Raw genomic sequence first — 17,160 nt, 5'->3', positions numbered from 1 at the left:
TGCTCGTCAACTAATTCAATCTACAGCTTAAAATTTTACATTACTTGGACCTTCATCAAGAAAAACATACTCTAACCTAAAAATTTGTAACTCAACCAACCTAGTATAACCAAACTAACATGAATAAACTCACACAAAGAGCTAGGTTCCCTAAAGTAATATCAATCAACTATACCACATTTATGAATAAATGAAAATAAAATAGTGTATGGTTTCAAATGAATACCACATTTACACACACACACACACACACACGCACGCATGCATACATACAAAAAAAGTATATGGTTTCAAATTTTGGCATTGCAATGGGATAGTGGCACTAGTGCCATCCTCCAATCTACCCGTTTTGCAAAGCTAAAAAATTTAAAATTTTAAATTTGCTCCATTGCCATTCTCCCATTGCAATGCCCCAATTCAAAACTTTGGCTTTGCAAAGGGGGAATGGCACCAGTGCCATTATCCCAATTCATTGTCTTGATTCAAAAACTTTGCTTCACAAAGGTATAAATGGCATTAGTGCCATTCTCCCATTGCAATTTCCCGATTCAGATCTTGGCTTTGCAAAGGGAAAATGGCACCACCACTGCCATTCTCATAATGCACTTTCTAGTTTCAAAATTTTTCCTCACAATGTACTGATTCAAAATGTAGGCTTTGCAAAGGGAGTCCCAAATTCAAAATTTTGGGTTCATAGAGTGAGAATGGCACCATTGAAAATATGAATTAGGGTATTGCAATGGGGGAATGGCACCAGTGCCATTCTCCCAATGCAATGTCATGATTCAAAATTTTGGCTTCACAAAGGGAGAAGGGCACCAATGCCATTCTCCCATTGGAATGTCCTAAAGATAAAAATAGTGTATGGTTTCAAATGAATACCATATTTATGAACACACACATACACATAGTTGTATCTCCGCTATATGTATCTCAGATGAGCTGATGTAACCTCGAGACTTATTTTTTGTTATCTAATAATATAAGAAAAATGCTCTCATTCAAGAGCACACACACACACACACACACACACACAAATAGTGTATGGGTGCAATTTCTTGAAATGCAATGGGAGAATGGCATTCTCTCTTCTCTTGTTACAAAGCCAAAAAACTTAAAGTTTTAAATTTGCACCACTTCCATTCTACCCATGCAAGATCGTGATTCGAAATTTCTTCTTCACAAAGATAGTATGGCAGTAGTACCATTATCCCATTGCAATGTCACAAATCAAAATCTTGGCCTTGCAAAGGGAAAATGGCACTAGTGCCATTCTCCTAATGCAATGTCTTGATTCACAATTCTGGCTTCATAAAGGGAGAATGGCACTACTGCCATTCTGCCATTGCAATGTCTTGATATAAAATTTTGGCTTTGTAAAGGGAGCATGGCACCAGTGGCATTCTCCAAGGAAAAGTCCTGAGTCAAAATTGTGTCTTCACAAGGGAAGAAAGGCACTAGTTTTTTCTCCCCTTATGAAGCCCAATTTTTTTCTCAAGTTAATGCATGGGGAGAATGGCACTGTTGCCATTACCCCTTGCAAATTAAAAAATATGAATCAAGACATTGCAATGGCACTAGTGTGATTCTCCCATCTCAGTCAAAATTTTGAATCATGACATTGTAGTGGGAGAATGGCACTAGTGCCATTCTCTGGTTGCAAAGCAGAAATTTAGGACATTGTAACAAGAGAATGGCACTAGTGCCACTTTCCCTTTGAAATTTTGGAAATATGAGAGATTTCTAATGGGAGAATGGAATGTAGGTCCACTCTCCCATTGCATTGTTGTAATTCAAAAGATTGGCTCTCTCATTTTGTGAAGCTAGAATTTGCACACTTGAACGTTATTAGACAAGACTTGTGAATCCCTTTGTCTGTAATCTGTTCGCTTTCTTATTTTACATAATTGAAATGATAGGGAATGGATACTAGATGTGGGGATAAGGTTAAGATGTTGGTGGGGAATGAAGTGGTTGCAACAAGTTCAGTTTGTGTAATCGATGCAAATGGGTGATGTAGTGGTGTGAAGATTGGGGTAGGTAATGTATCAATGATAGTGGAGATGGGATATGCCATTCTCCATAGGAAAGCCAAATTCACATGGAGAATGGCACTGGTCCCATTCTCTTTTGAGTAGGTTGCCTTGTTGAGCTCCATGATTGTAGGCTCATCCCTCCTTGCTCCTTTCTAGAATGGGGCTGGTTCCTTCCTTTAGGGGCCTGGCCCCTCCCTTCATGCTGCTTCCTCTTTCCTTGATTTGAGATACCTGTTGCCAACCCTTCTTGCTCCTTTCCTAAAGAGGGATGGTTCCTCCCTTCAGGCTCCTTTTCCTCGCAGTTAGGCTTCGGTCTTGGCCTTCTTCAATTTTAGTTCCTTGTCTTTTGCATATTTTTCCCAAATGGCAAATTGAGTTGCAACATCTATTTTCTCATCATATAGAAAGCTATAGCAGGCAGGCACATTTGATTTGTCCATAACCTGGGAAATGGAAAATGGCATTCTCTACATGGTGATTTTTATGCACAAACACCCCAAACCAAAAAATGTGCATAGGGTGGTAGCATGTAGGCCATCGAATCATGCAGTCATCTATGATGGGGGTATGGTAGACCATGCATTTTGGACCCTGCTGCATAGCTGGATAGGAATCCAATTTAACTATTGTGGCCATCAATACCATAGTCTTGCTTTGTATATGATGAAGTTGCTTCTTGATTCCTTCCTCCCTCATCTGAAGGCTGCAGATGTTCTCCTTCATCTTCTTCACTCTTTGCTCAGTCTGTGCAACAGCTTCATCTAAATCCCTCAGCATCTGTTGAAGCTGCGTAAATTTCTCACAAACATCAACATGGGTTGTTTCCAAGACTTCCACTCTAGTTTGGAGATATCTCAAGACAACGGACTGCTTTTCATAACTGTTAAAAGCCATGGCAAGCTTGTGCACAGCCCTATTGTAATTGCAAGGTCTTGTAGCTTACTCTTTGGATTTCCAACAATGTTTTGAGAAAACAACCCTCACCATGGCTACTACAAATTTCTCCACCATGGCTACTACAACTTGCTCCACTATGGCTGCTCTCTGCATCCTTCTTCGTTTTGAGAGCTGTCTCATTGTCTTCTCCACCCTAGCTGCTCTCTGCCCCATCCTTCCTAGTCTTGATGCTCTCTCACAGTTCTTGCATCACCTTTCTGGTTTATGCATTCTCCCTTTTTAGCTCCTCCATCATCTAGTCTTTTTCAATGTTCAATGTGTTCTGCATGTTGTAGAGCCATTTGTAAAGACCCTCCTTTTTGACTATCTAATCTTCAAGCTCCTTTCGCATCATTGCTAGCTTCTTGTCCACAATGTCTACATCACTTTTCACTTCTTCGAGCCTATCTCTGATCTCCTTCATGCGCTTCTCTGCTTCTTCTCTTCTATTCCTTTCCATGTCGACCATTTTTACAGTGGCCTCAGCTTGCTCTTGTGCTTGTTGCAAGGCCCTCGCTTGTGCCTCTATCTTGGCTTCTGCACCTTCCCTGAAAATTTTCTCAAGTTACATTGCCTTTGCTGCATCGATGGCTTTCTCTTGTAGAAAATTCACCTTGTGAGACATCTGCTTATCATATTGCTCAAAAATCCCTTCGAGGGTAGATGCCATTAGGTGCATTGCAACTCCAGTAGATTGAGATGACAATTGGGATTCGCCATCCATGCAACTCTTTAGGTTGGTTAATGCGCTCTTGGAAATCACCCTTGAGAAAGATATATCACGTCTTTTCAGTTGTTCTATTGCTGCTTGAACCTGCAAGAGCTTCATGGTTCCTCTCATATTAGGAAAGAAGTCAATGTTCTTCTTCAACACATCTTGTAGGTCTATTGGCAAGGTAGAAAGATTGACTCCACCATCTTTACTAGTTTGAGCATTGGGGTATACATCTAGAATATCATGTCTCTTCCACTGCTTCTCAAAAAAGTTTGCTTGCAAACTACCTCCAAAAATTCCTAGAACATTTTCAATCATGCTTTCATAGATGGTAATCTTCTAACCTTGATAGACTGGTTGCCCCTCCTTCACCCTCACCTCTTTCACCAACCTGGTGAAGTTTTTGAGAGCATCCAATGGGCTTTTGAAGAGCAAGAGAGGAGCTCCCATATGTCATGATTTCAAGATCAGGGGAGGAGGGGCTCTCGCACTGTGCTGCAGAGGGGGAGTAAAGATTGTGTGAGGAGCTCCCGGACTATGTAAGGTCCAATATGAGAGGGGATAGAAGTTGCAAGAAGAGTGCAAGGTAGATAGAAATGCTCGAGAGGGATAGAAGATGAAAAAGTGAGGAAATGCAGTAGTGGAGGTTTGAGTTTGTAGTTCGATTGCAAGGGAGAAAGAAATGGTCGAGAGGGATAGAAGATGAAACAATGAAGGAAATGAAATAGTGGAGGCTTGAGTTTGGAGTCCAATTACAATGGAGAATGAAACAGTCAAGAGGGATAGAAGACAAAACAGTTAAGTTCACCCAAATTTTGATCAATTCAAGGTGACAATAATAACTTGCATGGTAATGAGTGATAAGAGGTGGTGGCTATTGGAAAACGTGGGATAGAAGAGACACATCTTGGAAGAGAATTGAGAACACAAGATGCAAACTAGAAGTGTGTTCTATTGATTATGAGAGAAGTGACTCTCTCTTATAGAAATGGGGAGAGGGTGGCCTAGATCATAGGCACCTCTCCTACATCAAAGGAGGTAACTCCTACATCATAGGAACTCCACAATCATAGGCACCACCCCATGTGGGGGCCTTTGCATTACATCATCACCTGTGTCATGGCCTATGGCACTAAGTGTGCCTCTTATATACACACACACAACCATATGATTGCTAGTGGATGCACACATGCACCTAGCAAGACTTGATTACACATATCCCAACATAACCCCCCTCAAGTGTTTGCCTCTTGCTATGTCAAGGATACGTCTAGTCACATAGTTTCTCATGCCATCTCATGGTGGTCAAGGATAAATCTATGGCTAGGATCTCATGGTAGCACAAGTGCTCAAGGTCAAGGTTTACAAAAATGGGATAGACCCCCCTAAATGGTTCTCTCTCTTGCATGTACAAGGATTAATTATAGGCCTTTGTATGGACCTAGTTTCTCATGTCTGCAAGAGGTACCATTGGAGCAAACACACATCACATGGCCTACATCATATGGTGACCAAAGGTGATTTATATGGACTAAAGCAAAACCATAACATTATTTTTGGAGTACTAATCCAATTGACTACATGACCAAGTGATGACCAAAGTTCAAAATATTAGACTCTAGAAAGCCCAATGTGCATCTATTACAAAAATTGATTCTTCATTTGTTGCTGATGGAGTTCTTCCTTCAGCCAAATTTTCTTTGTTGTTGATGTAGCCCTTCTTCACAAGATATGCTTCACTTTCCTTAGAGTTGTAGTAGGAGTCATTTATCTCCTCTTCCAAAAGAGAAGCTCCACCAAGTTGGATGTAAAAGTGTTGCTATACTCTTCACCTAGAAGTCTTTTGAGTAAAACTTGTGCACCGAATACCTTTCCCACCCAAACTTCATGTGAAGTCTCACATCCATCTATGTGATGAATGTATGAGTCACTAAGTCCCAATGCTATGATAGCAAGGGCCTTTTCATATTTTACTATCCCTACTATTTCACCTTTTCTTCTTGAAGGTATCTTCTTCTTTCCACAAGCAATATTCCATAGACCTTTCTTCATGAGAATGAAGTTGACCTTGGTTTGCCAAGTATGGAAAGAGTGACCATCTATCTTACTCATATTAGCCATTAGGAAGGTCTTACCTCTTACAAGGTAGTGTCTATTCCTTCATAAAATAGTATTCAAACATATTCAATTCAAAATATATCATAAATGCATCATGAGCATTTACCAAAACTATCAAACTATAGGACAATGCTCCAAAGATAAGACTAAAAAATGCCTGAGACAATTCCAATGGTCAATCATCCAAAGGACTGAAGATAACTAAGATAATAATGAAACTTTCTAGCACTTAACCATATTCAATGGTTCATCTTAGAAGTAGATATCATTGTTACCCCCAAATTGAGCAGTTTGAAATTGGAGGGTGCAATTGAAGCTAAAGAGATAAGCTTTGAGAGGGATTTCAAAGCAAAATGGAAGCCAAAATACCATAGACAATCCTCAACCAAGTAGAGGCACAATGTTGTGTCAGCTCGCCTGAGACAATAGCATCAAACTTGACTAGTTTTTTTGCATTTTCTCCTTCATTTATCGACCAAATGCACTCAAAATTGAACGAGATTGCTAGCTCATAAGGTCTCCCAACTATGACTAAGAGGGTTTTGCAAAATTGTCAGGGAAGAGGCACACCCTATTGTGGGGAAGTTGGATCCAAAATCATTTGGAATGTTAACGGTTGGATCTAGAGAAATTGATGCTGCAAGATTTGGGTAGAATTGGAAAAAATGGGAGAGATATGAAAGAAGGTTGAAGAAGATGATGAGGGGGCAACCTAGGAGTCTAAACGCTCAAGGAGGATCATGGCTCTGATACCAAATGTTGGAAAACGTGGGATGAAAGAGATGCATCTTGGAAGGGAAGAGAGAACACAAGATGCAAACCAAAAGTGTGTTCTATTGATTGTGAGAGAGGTGACTCTCTCTTATAGAAATGGGGAGAGGGTGGCCTAGATCATAGGCACCTCTCCTACATCAAAGGAGGTAACTCCTAGATCATAGGAACTCCACAATCATAGGCACCACCCCATGTGGGGGCCTTTGCATTACATCGTCACCTATGTCATGGCCTATGGCACTAAGTGTGCCTCTTCTACACACACACACACAACCATATGACTTCTAGTGGATGCACACATGCACTTAGCAAGCCCTTCATCACACATATCCCAACAATGGCATCTAAGATTCCCAACCACATCTATGGTGGCAGCTAAGACCCACCGGGATGGTAGTTAATTACCAACCACCGCAGTGGCCTACAATTACTCACCTTCCAGTTACCACCACCAGGCTTCCATGCATGATTACTTTGAGTGCAGTAAATTACCAGTCACTAGGCTTGCATGCTCAGGAGAGTACTAGTGTGTATGGTAATGAGGGATTATAGGTAATTATGCTTCATGATTTACTTTTGTGGGAATTACTACCCGGTGGTAGTGGCTCTCATCAACCACATTTGTCATGGCTATGATTCCACTGGGCTGGCAGTTAAAAAGCATGCATGATCACTACAAGTGCAGTAAAAATTACCAGTCATCGGGCTCGCATGTTCAGTAGAGTACTAGTCTCATCACCAAGGCGAAGAATCTGCATGATCAGATGACTACGATTGGCATCACCATCACCAGCAAGAATCTAGCACGAAGGTGCATATGGATTCTCCCACCAAAGTACGACGGTCTTGTTACAGCGTTGAATACATAGAACAAAAGATCTGCCCCTCAACTTTGAGGATTTTAGCGTGATGCTTTTAGAGGAGGAGATGCGTCAAAAGATGAGGACTAGAGAATATTCGGCTTTTTTGGCTAGATCAAGGCAATGGTAAGGATTCTGGTAACCCATCTTCTTTTGATGATAAAAAGAGAAAGAAGAAGATCAAGTGCTTCTATTGCAACAAGGTAGGGCACAAACAAAATGAGTGCCAGAAGAAGATCGTAGATGAGAAGAACGGAGTAAAGAAAGAGTCTAGCAATAGCGCGTAGGCAGTACCAGTAGAACTATTTGTAGCAATTGAGGAGATTTGCATGGAGGTAGTTCATGTACCTACAGATGAACCTTGGATTATTGACAGTGGTGCATCACACCACATGACCAGTCGGAAGGATTGGTATACCTCTCTACATCTGATAGGGAATGACATCCTAGTAGCAGTCGACATTGATGCAAAATGTCTAGCAAAAGGAAAAGGTACGATTGCTCTCAAGTCAGATGGAGTTGTAAAAAAGTTGTCCAATGTTCTTTATGTGCCATATATCAAGAGGAACTTGTTGTGTGTCTCTGCGATCACAGATCGAGACCTCAAAGTTCACTTCGATAAGTATGGTGAATAGAATTTTGATCTTCAAGGGAAGGTCATTGGTAAAGGTACACGGTGCAACAACATCTACAAACTCTCAGCTTTCAGTGCTTGAGCCAATGTGAGTAACACTAAGCTGTGGCATGAGAGGTTTGGTCATCTAAACCTTAGTTCTTTAAAGGAGATGCATAAAAGTGGAATGATTGCAAACCTATTAGAAATTACAGATCTACCCGATGTATGTGAAGCTTGCATCATGGGCAAGCATCATCGGCAGCCCTTTCCTAAAGAGGCCAGTAGGGCAAATGCTCCTCTAGAGCTCGTTCACATGGACCTTTGTGGAAATATGGAGATAGAAGCTTTGGGTGGTTCCTACTACTTCATGACGCTGATCGATGACTACAATAGAAGGATATGGATATACTTCTTGAAGACTAAAGATGAGGCTTTTAGTAAGTTCAAAGAATGGCATGTAATGGTCGAGAAAGAAACAGGGAGAAAGGTGAAGAAGTTTAGATCAGATAGAGGTCGAGAGTTCACATCAAGTGAATTTGAAAGTTACTACAAAAGTCACGAGCTCAAGAGGCAGAAACCCCTGCCACATACACCAGAGTAAAATGGAGTAGCAGAGTGCAAGATGCACGTCATTTGCAAGAGTATGATGAAAGGGAAAGATTTGCCAAAGACTTTCTAGGCTAAAGCATGTAACACGGCAATTTACATTCTGAATCATAGCTACACGAAGGCTGTGAATGGGATGACTCCATTGCAAGCCTTTTCTGGTAAGAAACCTTTAGCTGCACATTTCAGAGTTTTTGGATGCGACTGTTTTGTGCATGTCTCTGATGCTAATAGGACCAAATGGGAACCGAAGATCCAGAAGTGTATTTTCTTGTGCTATAGTGAAGAGGCAAAGGGTTATTGTCTCTATAATCCTACTACCAAGAAGGTAATAGTAAGTCATGATATGGTCTTCTCATAACAGCCACATCAATTGGAGGAGGATGCTTCCTTCCTAGACAACCAGGAGATATCCATCCAGTATAGCCACCAAAAGCAGACCAAACTCCCCCAACAGTGCTTGGGAGGATTCAAGATAAAGAAGAGGAAGAAGAGCTTGCAGAACCACAATGGCAATAGCCATTCCCAAAGTGGAGAAAGTAGCTTTTGGGTGGCAGAGAACCTCCAGCCATTGAGGAGGAACCATCCAAACATCGCCGATCCAAGAGATTAGAGGAGTAAAGAAGGGTGCAGGAACACTTGGTCAACTACACTTTGATGATAGAGGTGATCCATGCTGAAGAACCCAAGTGTCTTGAAGAAGCACAGGGTGATGATAGGTGGATGGAGGCTATGCAGTCAGAGTACGGCTCCATAATGAAGAACAACACTTAGGACCTTGTGGATCGACCACCAAAACGCAAGTTAATTGGCACCAAATTGGTATACAAGAGTAAGTACAAGTCCGACAGCACATTGGATAAGTACAAGGCTCAACTCATGGCAAAACGATTTGCACAGGTACATGGTTTCGATTATCAGGATACGGTTAGTCATGGGATGCCTTCCCGCACTTGCATGTAGCCTAGTTGGCGATGTGCCAACTCTATCTAAAGACATCCAGCCATCAAGCCACACATGGCCCCCATCTAGTGTCCAAACCAGGACCTATCGGATAACCAAGCTACTTAAATGCCTTCTCCTAATATGGGGGGCTTACAAGTAGCATTAGCTGGTTCCAATGTAGTTACACGAGAGTGGAGCATTGATATCTAACAATGATATCATCCTCTTTTGTGATTTTTCAAATTATGTACTTAGTTAGACCTGCATTATGTTTGAATTGATATTATGCATATGTTTTTTTTTTAATATGTAAAGTTTAATAATTTTTTATAAATTAAATTTTATTACTAATCGTTAGCTCTCATTTTTGTCTCCATGTTCTGCCTTCCATTGTTGTACTTCATGTTGATTGTTATCCATGAAATTCCTAAGGTCTTACAGTGTGCTCCATCCATAAATGTAATCATTTGGTTTCTTTCAAGCCATGTTTGCTAGATGCATTTGAGCTGTATACAAGAAATAATATTGTCCCTTTCACTACTACACACAGATCCTATTGCGATGTTTATGTACCGACGTTTAGCGCCCGCTTAGCATTAATCATCGATATGACAAGTGGGTTTCGTAAAGCATCACTATATAGCAACTTTTGCTAAAGGTTGCTATATAGCGACTATTATAAAGGTCGCTATATAGCGACTTTTAAGTGTCGCTATATAGCGACACTGATATACTATTTTATAGTGACGTTTTTTCAGAGAGGTGTTTTTTTTTATATAGGCCTTAAAAGTTAGTTTCTTCCAATGACAAATTTTTTTGAATTTTCATACATGTTTGAGCTCATAGAGAATAAAAAAATGAGAGCATGTACATCAAGCCTTTGAAGCTCATATATTCATGTCCAAGTTTGAGATGAGAAAAGTCAATTAAGAGCATTTACATCAACTGTAGCCAAGTCTAAGGCACCAAACAAGTCTATCTCCAACTCTATACCAAGTTGATCTCCTATATCATCATCGTACTCTAGCATCGTACGTTCACCTAAAAGTATTTAATCATCTTCTTCAATAAAGTGTGGTGATCCTTGATGATTGTTATCTTCTTCCTCAATATCGTGATCTCCATCTTCCTCATGTGTGATGTCATTATGCACATCTTCCTCTTGTCTCATATGGTGATCTACATCTTCTTCGCTAGATTCATCAATTGGATCCGGCATTGGTGGTGGCATCTCCATATCCACATCTCAATCTTCAAAAATTTGCTTACTTTGCAGTGCAACTTGGATCACATACCACCATCTTGGATTTGAATGATTCGGATGAAAAACCACCTATATTGAAGATGGGTGCCAAATGTCGTCAATTATATATATGAAATTATGCTCAAGTGCATGTATCAATGGACTTTAAAAATGAAAGCTTCGATTAATTAAATCATTAGTATGCACCTGCTCACAGTGCTCGAGAAGAACAAAAGTATCAGTTTCATCGGTCCAATATTTGGTGGAGTCTATTGCAAAGAGAGCGCTACTATCTTTTCTCACTGTCGTAGGGGACCGTTGTAAGTAGTTCTAAACCATTTTACATCAAGAATGAAAATAGTAAATCGTTTGAAATCAATTTCATAGATGTCACGTATGGTTCCACAATAATCCAACTATGAGGAGAGAAGATTGGTATCTGAAGCACTTGCTCGGCTATCTTGTGTGAAGTTACCCATGACTCCACAATCATATGTGACTCTCTTTGAATCGATGCATTCCATGCAAAAATGTCGTCCATATGACCATAATGCAGTGTACTTTTTGTACTATAAAAGAGCATCATTAAAACAATGAAGATGCATCTATTTTATAGCATATATTGCCACAAATAATTACTTAATTACATCAAGAGGTAAGAAACTTACATGCATCATACATCCAGATGATAACTCTCGCTCGCACTGGTTTATTGTCTCTCCATCACATTCGGCTTTACGTAGAGCCAAATATAGCCAATCAAGTGACATGTGAGTAGGGAGAAGAGCCAAATCCCATGGATATGGTTGTGATCACCTGTACATTACTTTGAATCTCGTCCTTGCATTTATTCTTTCTGCTTTGGCCACTTCATATCTCTCAATCCACTTCTACATCTCAGGGCTATTGAGGATACAAAACTTATTGAATTTCTCCATTTGCTCTTCGCTCATCTTTCTTTCAATCCCTTTTCCTTGGGGAACCTTGCCAATGATGCGATCATCATCCTTGTTATGCCAAGCTTCTGGCATATCGAGATCCGTGGATGCAAGAAACTCTGTGATATATACTAATGACTCTTGCACAAGCCATCCCTCTTCCATGCTTGCTTCCAGTCTTCCTCTTTGTCTTACAAATCCCTTTAAAGTTTTCATAAACCGCTCGAGAAAAAACATCCATCAGCTATGAACGGTACCTGCTATAGCCACCTCATCAACTATGTGCACAAGCAAGTGGACTTGAGTTGTCATAATGCTCGAGGGAAAGTGCTTCTCAAGCAAGCATACGGCTTCGATGGTTCCACACTAGCCTTATCGATGCTCGATATAGAGATCTCTTTTTGAGATATCCACCTATTTAACATGTCCATGTAAGATATTTTCATAATTAGTCTACAGATTAATCAGCTTAAATTGAAGAAAATACATTCAATGCGATTTGATAGTAAGCATACCTCACAATACCATAGATCTTGAATATAGCATTTCGAACATCTTCTTGTAAGCACCCTTTTATTGTAATTGGGAGGATGAACTATCAAAGCAACAATGAAGTCATGTTAACAATATAACATAATAATAATTACGCTAATGCATCATGATTATCGGTACACTAATTCTACTTAGAATACCTGTAAGACCTTGTGCCAATCATGGGACTTGAGTCCACCAAGCCTATTGTCCTTTGAAAATGCTCCTTTCAACCAACGCATGTACCCTATCAGTGTTTGAAAAGAGGCAATGTCTGCCTTGACTGCTGCCTCCTCCCTCGTACAGAGGATCCACGTTGCTTTTAAGAGGACAACTTTTCCCAGAGCATGCACTTGGGGCCAAAAACGAGACATCCTATTCATAGCACGCAATTCTTCTCGCACTCCTCTCGAGTCCTTGGAACCAACCAAGTGTGCCCAAATAGTAGCCCCTACATTCTTGAAGATATGCATGGGATCCAAGAGATGATTGATTTGTAACTGACCCCAATAAGGAAGCTCGTGAAAGATCGATAGCCTCTTCATACCAGGAGGAGGTTCCTCTCCATTCACCCTCCAAGCTTGAATCCAATCACTTGCCTTCAAATATGATGGTGGTGGATCAAGCTGACCTCCACGTGCGAGATGGTCGAGCGGAAGGTATTGAGCATCTATTTGGAGTAGTGTGCAAGCGATTTCAGAGCCGGTCCACAAACACGACAAGCATGGTACCCACTTGTAACAAGTCTTGCACACGTGCATGAATGTGTTAGTACAAGACATGCATGCGAAAGAGAGTAAAAAAAGCATAATCCCTCATTGTACATGTAAAGACACAACCACGTACCTGCACACTCTCCATATCCTAGGTAGTCATGCATGGTCCACATCAAGATACCCCTAATCAAAATATCATTGGTATGTATAGGAGCTCTGGATATATCAAAGACCTACACTCCTCTCCATAATATCTATAACTCCTCTATCAAAGGTTCCATGTACACGTCCATGTTTTTTGCCTTGTAGTTTCCTGTCACAAGTAGTGCAAGCATGAGGTGTCCCTTTTTTATTGTTAGCCATGGTGGGATATTGTAATTCACCATGACTATGGGCCATGTCGATCAAGATGTCGACCGTAGCCCGAAAGGATTCATGCCATCCATGGCTAGCCCAAGATGTAAGTTGCGTGGCTCCCTCACAAAGTCTGGCCACTGATCCCACAGCAAAATGGACTTGCAGAAAGGAAAAATAGGAATATTGGAGAGGTATCTCGTGCCATGCTCAACGAAAAAGACCTGCCAAATTATTATTGGGCTAAAGCAGTTGCTACAGTAGTCTACATAATGAACAGGGGGAGCCCACTACAGTAATACATGGCATGATGCCAGAGGAGAGGTATACTAGTAGGAAACTAGATATTTCTCATTTGAAAGTTTTTGGTTGCATTGCCTATGTTCATGTGCCAAATGAGTTGAGATCCAAGTTGGATCCAAATGCTGAGAAGTGCATCTTTACTGGTTATTCTTTGTAGCAGAAAGGGTATAGATGCTATAACCCTTCTACTCGTAAGTTTACAGTGACCAGAAATGTTGTTTTTTATGAGATGAGCAACTGATATAAACTAGTAAATGTGATTGAGGATGTAGATGCACAAAATTATAATGCTACACAGAATTCACAGTAGCTATCACAAAATATTAATGGACCTATAGTGTCCTCTAGTAGTGATTCACATACTTCGCCATGGATAGGGAGATTGAGATCAAGAGGATCTCCTCAAAGCAATGCAGATAATGGTATGCAAGTATCATGAAAAGGAAAAGAGAAAGTAGATCAGCCCATGGTTGATGTGAATCGTCACTCTTATGTGGATGGTGAATCCAGTGGCTCAAAACAGAGCCGTGATGATGAGTTGGGTATTCCTTCTATTGTTACACTTGGAGTAAGGAAGACAAGGGATGTTTTGAGAGCACCTAGTAGTGAGCCTATTTTGCATAGTTCTACCAAATTTAGGTATCCTATGGATAGGCTAAAATATGATGGATTTACAGCCATTCACTATGCCTATATGGTCAAAGTGATACATGAACCAGAACCCACTTCTATTGAGCGAGCCATGGGAAAAGAAAAATGGGAGAAAGCCATGGATGAAGAAATGGATGCCTTGGAAGCAAATGCTACATGGGAATTGGTGCCTTTGCCTAAAGACAAGAATGCAATTGGCTACAAGTGGTGGGTTTATAAGGTGAATCACAATGCAGATGGTTCTATGAATAGATACAAGGCAAGATTAGTTGTCAAGGGGTATTGTTATGGATAAAATTGTCTAAGGAAAAAGGCACTAATATGTATGTGTGTTTGTATATGTGGCAATAGTATAATAAACTATGGTGTGCATAGGGCCCAAGGTTGAGGTGGCAGGGCATGACCATGTGCCACCCTTCCATGTAAGAGGACCCATAAGGTGTGTTGTACATAATCCATGATAGTAATATTATAAAATGCAAGGTGGCATGGCTCCTCCATGTGCCACCCCTCCACCTAGGCTGCATTTAGTGAGATATGGCTCAAAGTCCATGGGAGAAGCAATATAAAATAGGTGGAGATGGATATTATATTGAGTTATTCCCTCCATATGGGATAGGCCCATGTGGGGGAGGTATAGAAGGTCCAAGAGAGCAAGTTAAATAATGGGGTTGAGCAGAGACGTTGTATTGTTTTCTTACAAGCACGATGTTGCACCATGAGGGTTTAGGACGTACTATATGTCGGTGTTGGCTTGCCATAGTTTGCTCATTGTCGGGTTGAACATGTGCTTTGGATCTCTTCTCATGAATATTTTTGGTTGTGAGATGGTGCTTCTTAATGTGTTCTCGTATTCCTACGTGGAGAGGTTGACTTTGTTAAGGAATGAGTTGAAAGTAAGTTCGATGCATGTTTTCTTTTGCAGTGCTTCTTTGATCTTTGTATATTGCTTCTTGTACATGATCTTGCGATCCTCCTTGGGCAAGGGCCTCATAATTTTTGTCTAGCGCATTGGTGGCTTTGCGAAGCTGAAGCGACATTGTGAGCGTTGCTTCTTGCAGGTTTGTCTATGCCTGTGGGTTTGAATGTCATTGAGCTTGGACTCAAGAAGCACACTATTTTTAGTTATGTATTTGTTAATAAATTGCTCTACAGCACTGTCGTTGTTGGCATTGCTATTGCTTGGGCATTTGTCAACCCAAATCAGCCCATGATTGTGCTGGCTTCCTCTGTTTTGGAATTCTGTAACAAAGAAGAAGTCCGATTTTGTTCCCAAAATGTTGTTATCTTATCGCAACAACGTTTTAAGGGCTCTAAATTTGTGTACGTAATATTGTGCCATTCTCATCGGGTCTACATGAACTAGTTGTTGGAGGTTTTTAGTTGCTTGGATTGGTTGGTTTCTACTTTTGTTGGCATCTAATTCGTGCAAGTAGTGCACTAGTGGCTCCCAGTGCTTCTCGGTAGTGGACAAAGTGATGAAGAACGTGGGTGGTCCAAGCTATCTAATCATGGCAGAAACATTATGCTTCAATCATTACTTGTAATTGGTAGAGGTTCTCAAGCAAGGAAAGTCTTGAAAGCCAATTTTTTTCTATAGTAACTAGTCCACATTAGTGTCGATGACAACTGCTTTTACCTGTATTTGTTGTCCTTGCAGTAGCTTCCCTTTCCACATGTGGACCCAAACAGATGACAGGATCTGCCTTACCAGCACCTTCATTATTTTGAAGAACAAGTTCTCAATGGATGTTGTGAATTGCCTATCCTCATTGGTGAAGCTCCCATGTGACTATGTCTTGGTAGCTTGTTCTATTTGATATGCAATAAGCACGAGGTTGGCCATAAAACAAAGTAGGAAATGCTAGTTCCTTGCAAGGAAACCTTCAGAGGGTGTGATAGTAATAGGCTTGTTCTCGAAGTCAACAACTTGTTGGCTCGTGTAAATGCCATGTACGAATGTATCAGTCACGTCATCGAGCAGAGCAACATCAGCCCTTTCCACTAATGGTGTGGATTGGTGGTCGTGCTTGACGTTCTGCACCTACTAGATGTGTTCGGCCCATTGCTGGTTGATTCTCACATTGTTGGTAGCATAGAGATGATTTAGTAGCATTTCTTGCAGTGCACGCATTGTCAGAGTCGACCGAACCAACCCACTGATGTAGTTGTGGTCATATTACATGCGCCTTTTGATGCAACAGCCACTGTTTTGTTGAGTCACTAATGAAGCATGGGAGGACATGTTGTGCTCGATCTACATTCGCAAAAACATTTATGACACTATCGTGTAGCCCAAGTTGGCCCTCGTATGTTAGCTGCCTTATCTATGTGAATGGTATTCTAATCGCAATCAGCCACTCCTCAATCTTATTCAAGATCAAGGTGTTCTTATGTGGATTTGCCAATGGCATGTTGTCCCTACAAAATTTGGGTGTTCTCCCCAAGCGGATCTGGCTACGGCATAGTGAGTAGTAAAGGGTGTCTTGCTCGGCCTTGCTATGCAAGGGTCTCCCCTTGCAAGGCCTATTTTTTGGTGCTTGCCTTTTTTAATTTGGACCTGGATGTTAGGCACCCACATGCGAAGCAAGCATACTTTGACCTCAATTTGTAGACTTTGTTGCAAGTCACCTCGATGGTGTGCAATCCTCTACCACTTGTATGGTTGTACAACATTGCAATTTCTTTGGCTGTGGAGTCAATGTTTGCATGCAAGATGGCTTGCAACGCTATTTCCTTGGAGGTTGTCCAAATGGTGTATGCTTGCTTTTTTTGCTTTCGCACTAGTGCCATGATCGTGGGAGGTGGCATCAACGAG

The sequence above is a fragment of the Dipteris shenzhenensis genome, chromosome 25 (genome assembly GCF_047967505.1).
Source record: "Dipteris shenzhenensis isolate YYH24624 ecotype China chromosome 25, Dip_SZ_1.0, whole genome shotgun sequence".
NCBI lineage: Eukaryota > Viridiplantae > Streptophyta > Polypodiopsida > Gleicheniales > Dipteridaceae > Dipteris > Dipteris shenzhenensis.
This window is presented reverse-complemented; position numbering follows the sequence as displayed.